At 53.1% G+C, this 6,639-nt stretch overlaps 1 long non-coding RNA gene across 1 annotated transcript; it reads left to right on the top strand.

The window, feature by feature from the left end:
- Positions 1–2,263: 2,263 nt before the first annotated feature.
- On the top strand, positions 2,264–6,427 carry LOC127919189 (uncharacterized). The gene is made up of 3 exons (XR_008102136.1): positions 2,264–2,328; positions 5,972–6,121; positions 6,310–6,427. It is a non-coding gene; the product is annotated as an uncharacterized LOC127919189 (long non-coding RNA).
- Positions 6,428–6,639: the final 212 nt, after the last annotated feature.

The following is a 6,639-nucleotide window of genomic DNA, read 5'->3' as shown; positions in this document are numbered from 1 at the left end:
AAGAGTGGAGGCTGTTATAGCTGCAATGTCCCAACATCTAGTGAAAGCCTTCCCAGAAGAGTGGAGGCTGTTATAGCTGCAATGTCCCAACATCTAGTGGAAAGCCTTCCCAGAAGAGTGGAGGCTGTTATAGCTGCAATGTCCCACATCTGGTGGAAAGCCTTCCCAGAAGAGTGGAGGCTGTTATGGCAGACAATGTTCCCATCTAGTGGAAAAGCCTTCCCAGAAGAGTGGAGGGCTGTTATAGCAGCAATGTTCCTACATCTAGTGGAAAGCCTTTCCAGAAGAGTGGGAGGCTGTTATAGCAGCAAAGGGGGACCAACTCCATATTAATACCCATCATTTTGGAAGGAAATATTCAACGGACCCATACTTTTGGTCATGTATGTATTTCTAAATATAGGACAGACACTTCAGAACCTTCTTCCTCATGATTTGCCATATAATGAATATATATATATATATATATATATATATATATATATATATATATATATATATATATATATATATATATATATATAATGAATGTGTTATTCAATGCTTTTCTATGGGCTATTGTAGTAAAGGCCAAATGCAATATTTTATCAAACTATTTTTTATTAAAAATATATATATTTTCCTAAAATTCCATATGAAAACAATAAATGATTCCTGGCGCTTTTTAAAACAGTTCCTATGTTAGCTGTCCCGTGTGTACAGCCGTGTTGCCGTTGTTGTGTAATAATCCGAACCAGACGACCTGTAACTGGCTGTATGGACCATCATGGTCCTCATGGACCGTCATTGAACTAAGGTGACCAAACGGTTTTTAGCTGTCGCCCCCCCGTCTCTTACGGTGCAATAAATCTATTGTATACAGGTTGTTTAACCTTGTGCTGTGTTTGACCATGAGTCCAGGCCACAGTCGAGCCCAGCTGAGGGGAACACTAGCGCACTGGGCCGTGTGTTGATGGGCGGGGGGAGTGGGGCCTTTGATGAGGCCGGTGCAGGCCTGGAGGGGAGACTGGGTGGATGGGGAAGGGCTAGGGCTGGGAACGTGTCTGATGCAGGGGAGGAGGACAGGGGTTGGTGCTGGAACCTTTGCTGCGTTTCTAAAGAACAGGCAGCCGTAGCCTTCCACCTCACACACAAGCCCGGCCTTTTAGTGGTTCACCCTCTGCTCCCCTTCCCCCACTGCCCCTAACCCCCTCCTAATGCATATTCACTGGTCCACTCGCTCAGATGATTTGTTAACAAGGGGCCACTCGCTCTCCATTTCAGACAGATGCCACAATTATTCTAATTCTCGAGGCTAGCTAGTGGCAGGGGCCCGCAGCGCCAGGCCTGAGGCAGGCAGCGGCCTCTGCGTGCTATGCTGCCTGACGGACGCTGAGCCACCTTGAGAAGGACCTAATTACGGTGCATTGTGAGAGTCCATTATGCCAGTGCAGTGTGAGTGATCCCATTGACCTTGGCCTGACATTATAAACTGTGGCTAATCTGTTTACTATGTACTTCTAACACCTCCCTTCTTTCCCTCTCTCCCGCTCTCTCTCTACCTCTCTCTCTCCTTCTCTCTCTACCTCTCTCTCCTCTCTCTACCTCTCTCTACCTCTCTCTCTCTCTCTCTCTCCTTCTCTCTCTACCTCTCTCTCCTCTCTCTCCTCTCTCTACCTCTCTCTACCTCTCTCTACCTCTCTCTCTCTCTCTTCTCTCTCTCTTCTCTCTCTCCCTCCCTCTCTCTCTCCTCTCTCTCTTCTCTCTCTCCCTCCCTCTCTCTCTCCTCTCTCTCTCTCTCTCTCTCTCCTCTCTCTCTCTCTCCTCTCTCTCTCTCTCTCTCTCTACCTCTCTCTCTGTCTCTCTCTACCTATCTCTCTCTCCCTCTCTCTCTCTCCCTCTCTACCTCTCTCTCTCTTCTCTACCTCCCTCTCTTCCTCCCTCTCTCTCTCCTTCTCTCTCTCTACCTCTCTCTCTCCTTCTCTCTCTCTCCCTCCCTCTCTCTACCTCTCTCCCTCCCTCTCTCTCTCTCTCTCTCTCTCTCTCTCCCTCCCTCTCTCTCTGTCCCTCCTCCTCTCTCTCTCCCTCTGTCCCTCCTCCTCTCTCTCTCCCTCCCTCTCTCTCTGTCCCTCCTCCTCTCTCTCTCGCTCTCCTCCTCTCTCTCTTTCTCTCTCTCCCGCTCTCCTCCTCTCTCTCTCTTCTCTCTCTCTCCCTCCGGCTGCCTGGTTAGCATCACAATGGGCCTGCCCCTCAACCCAGCAGCCGACTCGGCCCAGCTCTGCATGCCATGCTCTCTCTCTCATCGCCACAGCCAGACCACCGGCATTCATCACAACCATCGCCAGAGAGGTGAGACCTGACCTCCTGTTTTCCATGTCTCCATGTCATCTTCCCTGAACCTCTGCTGCTCTGTACATTACCTTTCTGCTTTCACACTCCACCCTGCTCTTCCTTTCGCCCTTCCCCTTCATTTCCTCCCATCTCCCCTTCCCCTTCATTTCCTCCCATCTCCCCTTCACCCCCTTACCCTTCACCCCCTTACCCTTCACCCCCTTACCCTTCACCCCCTTACCCTTCCCCCTAACCCCTCACCCCTACCCTACTACCCTTCCCTAACTTTTCCCCTTACCCCTAACCTCTTCCCCCTAATCTCTTCCCCCTACCCTAACTTCTTCCCCCTACCCCTAATCTCTTCCCCTACCCCTATTCTTCTCCCTACCCCTAACCTCTTCACCCTACCCCTAACTTCTTCCCCCTACCCTAACCTCTTCACCCCTACCCCTAACTTCTTCCCCCTACCCTAATTCTTCCCCCTACCCCTAACCTCTTCCCCTACCCCTAACTTCTTCCCCTACCCTAACTTATTCCCCTACCTAACTTCTTCCCATTACCCTAACCTCTTCACCCCTACCCTAACTTCTTCACCCTACCCTAGCTTCTTCACCCTACGCCTAACTTCTTCCCCCTACCCTAACTTCTTCCCCTACCCTAACTTCTTCCCCTACCCCTAACTTCTTCCCCTACCCCTAGCTCTTCCCCTAACTTCTTTCCCTACCACTAACCTCTTTCACCTAACCTCTTCCTACCCTAACCTATTTCCCCTACCCTAACCTATTTCCCCTACCCCTAACCTATTTCCCCTACCCTAACCTCTTCCCCTAACCTCTTCCCCTAACCTCTTCCCCTAACCTCTTCCACCTAACCTCTTCCACCTAACCTCTTCCACCTAACCTCTTCCCCTAACCTCTCCCCCTACCCCTAACCTCTCCCCCTACCCCTAACCTCTCCCCCTACCCCTAACCTCTTCCCCTACCCCTAACTTCTTCCCCCTACCCTAACCTCTTCCCCCTACCCCTAACTTCTTCCCCCAACCTCTTCCCCCTACCCCTAACCTCTTCCCCCAACCTCTTCCCCCTACCCCTAACCTCTTCCCCCTACCTCTAACCTCTTCCCCCAACCTCTTCCCCCTACCCTAACCTCTTCCCCCTACCCCTAACCTCTTCCCCCTAACCTCTTCCCCCAACCCCAAACCTCTTCCCCCTACCCTAACTTCTTCCCCCTAACCTCTTCCCCTAACCTCTTCCCCTAATCTCTTCCCCCTACCCGAACTTCTTCCCCCTACCCTTAACCTCTTCCCCCTACCCTAACCTCTTCCCCTACCCCTAACCTCTTCCCCCTAACCTCTTCCTCCTACCCTAACCTCTTCCCCCTACCCCTACCCTTTTCCCCCTAACCTCTTCCCCTACCCTTAACCTCTTCCCCCAACCTCTTCCCCCTACCCCTAACCTCTTCCCCCTACCTCTAACCTCTTCCCCCAACCTCTTCCCCCTACCCTTAACCTCTTCCCCCTACCCCTAACCTCTTCCCCTACCCTAACCTCTTCCCCTAACCTCTTCCTCCTACCCCTAACCTCTTCCCCCTACCCCTACCCTTTTCCCCCCAACCTCTTCCCCCTACCCTAACCTCTTCCCCCAACCTCTTCCCCCTACCCTAACCTCTTCCCCCTACCTCTAACCTCTTCCCCCCAACCTCTTCCCCCTACCCCTAACCTCTTCCCCCTACCCCTAACCTCTTCCCCCTAACCTCTTCCCCCAACCCCAAACCTCTTCCCCCTACCCCTAACTTCTTCCCCCTAACCTCTTCCCCCTAACCTCTTCCCCCTAATCTCTTCCCCCTACCCCGAACTTCTTCCCCCTACCCTTAACCTCTTCCCCCTACCCCTAACCTCTTCCCCCTACCCCTAACCTCTTCCCCCTAACCTCTTCCTCCTACCCCTAACCTCTTCCCCCTACCCCTACCCTTTTCCCCCTAACCTCTTCCCCTACCCTTAACCTCTTCCCCCTAATCTCTTCCCCCTAATCTCTTCCCCCTACTCCTAACTTCTTCCCCTACCCTAACCTCTTCCCCCTACCCCTAACCTCTTCCCCCTACCCCTAACCTCTTCCCCCTACCCCTAACCTATTCCCCTACCCTAACCTCTTCCCCCTACCCCTAACCTCTTCCCCCAACCTCTTCCCCCAACCTCTTCCCCCAACCTCTTCCCCCAACCTCTTCCCCCTAACCTCTTCCCCCTAACCTCTTCCCCTAACCTCTTCCCCTAACCTCTTCCCCTAACCTCTTCCCCCTACCTCTAACCTCTTCCCCAACCTCTTCCCCCTACCCTAACCTCTTCCCCCTACCCTAACCTCTTCCCCTAACCTCTTCCCCCAACCCCAAACCTCTTCCCCCTACCCCTAACTTCTTCCCCTAACCTCTTCCCCTAACCTCTTCCCCTAATCTCTTCCCCCTACCCCGAACTTCTTCCCCCTACCCTTAACCTCTTCCCCCTACCCTAACCTCTTCCCCCTACCCCTAACCTCTTCCCCTAACCTCTTCCTCCTACCCCTAACCTCTTCCCCCTACCCCTACCCTTTTCCCCTAACCTCTTCCCCTACCCTTAACCTCTTCCCCTAATCTCTTCCCCTAATCTCTTCCCCCTACTCCTAACTTCTTCCCCCTACCCCTAACCTCTTCCCCTACCCTAACCTCTTCCCCTACCCCTAACCTCTTCCCCCTACCCTAACCTCTTCCCCCTACCCCTAACCTCTTCCCCCTACCCCTAACCTCTTCCCCCTACCCTAACCTCTTCCCCCAACCTCTTCCCCCAACCTCTTCCCCCAACCTCTTCCCCCTAACCTCTTCCCCTAACCTCTTCCCCTAACCTCTTCCCCCTAACCTCTTCCCCTAACCTCTTCCCCTAACCTCTTCCCCTAACCTCTTCCCCTAACCTCTTCCCCCTAACCTCTCCCCCTACCCTAACCTCTTCCCCTACCCCTAACTTCTTCCCCCTACCCCTACCCTCTTCCCCCTACCCTCTTCCCCTACCCCTAACCTCTTCCCCTACCCCTAACCTCTTCCCCCAACCTCTTCCCCCCACCCCTAACCTCTTCCCCCAGCCACTTCCCCCTACCCCTAACCTCTTCCCTCCAGCCTCTTCCCCCTACCCCTAACCTCTGCCCCCCAACCTCTTCCCCCTACCCCTAACCTCTTCCTCCTACCCCTAACCTCTTCCCCCAACCCCAAACCTCTTCCCCCTACCCCTAACTTCTTCCCCTAACCTCTTCCCCTAATCTCTTACCCCTAACCTCTTCCCCCTAATCTCTTACCCCTACCCGAACTTCTTCCCCTACCCTTAACCTCTTCCCCCTACCCTTAACCTCTTCCCCCTACCCTAACTTCTTCCCCCTACACCTAACCTCTTCCCCCTAACCTCTTCCTCCTACCCCTAACCTCTTCCCCTACCCTTAACCTCTTCCCCTAATCTCTTCCCCCTACTCCTAACTTCTTCCCCCTACCCCTAACCTCTTCCCCCTACCCTAACTTCTTCCCCTAATGTCATCCCCCTACCCCTAACTTCTTTCCCTACCGCTAACCTCTTCCCCCTACCCCTAACCTCTTCCCCCTAACCTTTTCCTCCTAACCTCCTTAACGTTTTTTGTACCCTATATGTTAGGTTCACAGACACACAGCCATGCAGGCTAACTCCCAGTCGCAGCAGAATGTCCACACCACCTCTCTGGGCCGAGCCAAGACAGAGATCATCAGGGTCATAGATATCCTCATTGAGAAGATGCCGACTGACGTCGTGGACCTGCTGGTCGAGGTACGACTTGCAGTCCAAGACCTGGTCTCTCCACAACCACATGCTTCAACTTTATTTAACTGTTAATTAGTTTACAATGAATGGCAGCACCATGAGAAACATGTTTTAGTAGCTCTAGTTTGAGGTGACTGGATGGGGTTTGGACAGGTGGTTATTGCTGGGTATTTCTCTCTTCTTCCTTCCTCTAGGTAATGGACATCATCATGTACTGCATCGAAGGCTCTCTGGTGAAGAAGAAAGGCCTCAATGAGTGTTTCCCTGCTATTTGCAAGTGAGTAATCATGTCCTCGTTCCCTGTCCTCGTTCCCTGTCCTCGTTCCCTGTCCTCGTTCCCTGTCCTCGTTCCCTGTCCTCGTTCCCTGTCCTCGTTTCCTGTCCTCGTTCCCTGTCCTCGTTTCCTGTCCTCGTTCCCTGTCCTCGTTCCCTGTCCTCGTTCCCTGTCCTCGTTCCCTGTCCTCGTTCCCTGTCCTCGTTCCCTGTCCTCGTTCCCTGTCCTCGTTCCCTGTCCTCGTTCCCAG

The sequence above is a fragment of the Oncorhynchus keta genome, unplaced genomic scaffold, assembly GCF_023373465.1.
Source record: "Oncorhynchus keta strain PuntledgeMale-10-30-2019 unplaced genomic scaffold, Oket_V2 Un_contig_15991_pilon_pilon, whole genome shotgun sequence".
In the NCBI taxonomy this organism is placed as follows: Eukaryota; Metazoa; Chordata; class Actinopteri; order Salmoniformes; family Salmonidae; genus Oncorhynchus; species Oncorhynchus keta.
The sequence above is the reverse complement of the archived record's forward strand: the minus strand, read 5'-3'. Positions and strand labels throughout refer to the sequence as shown.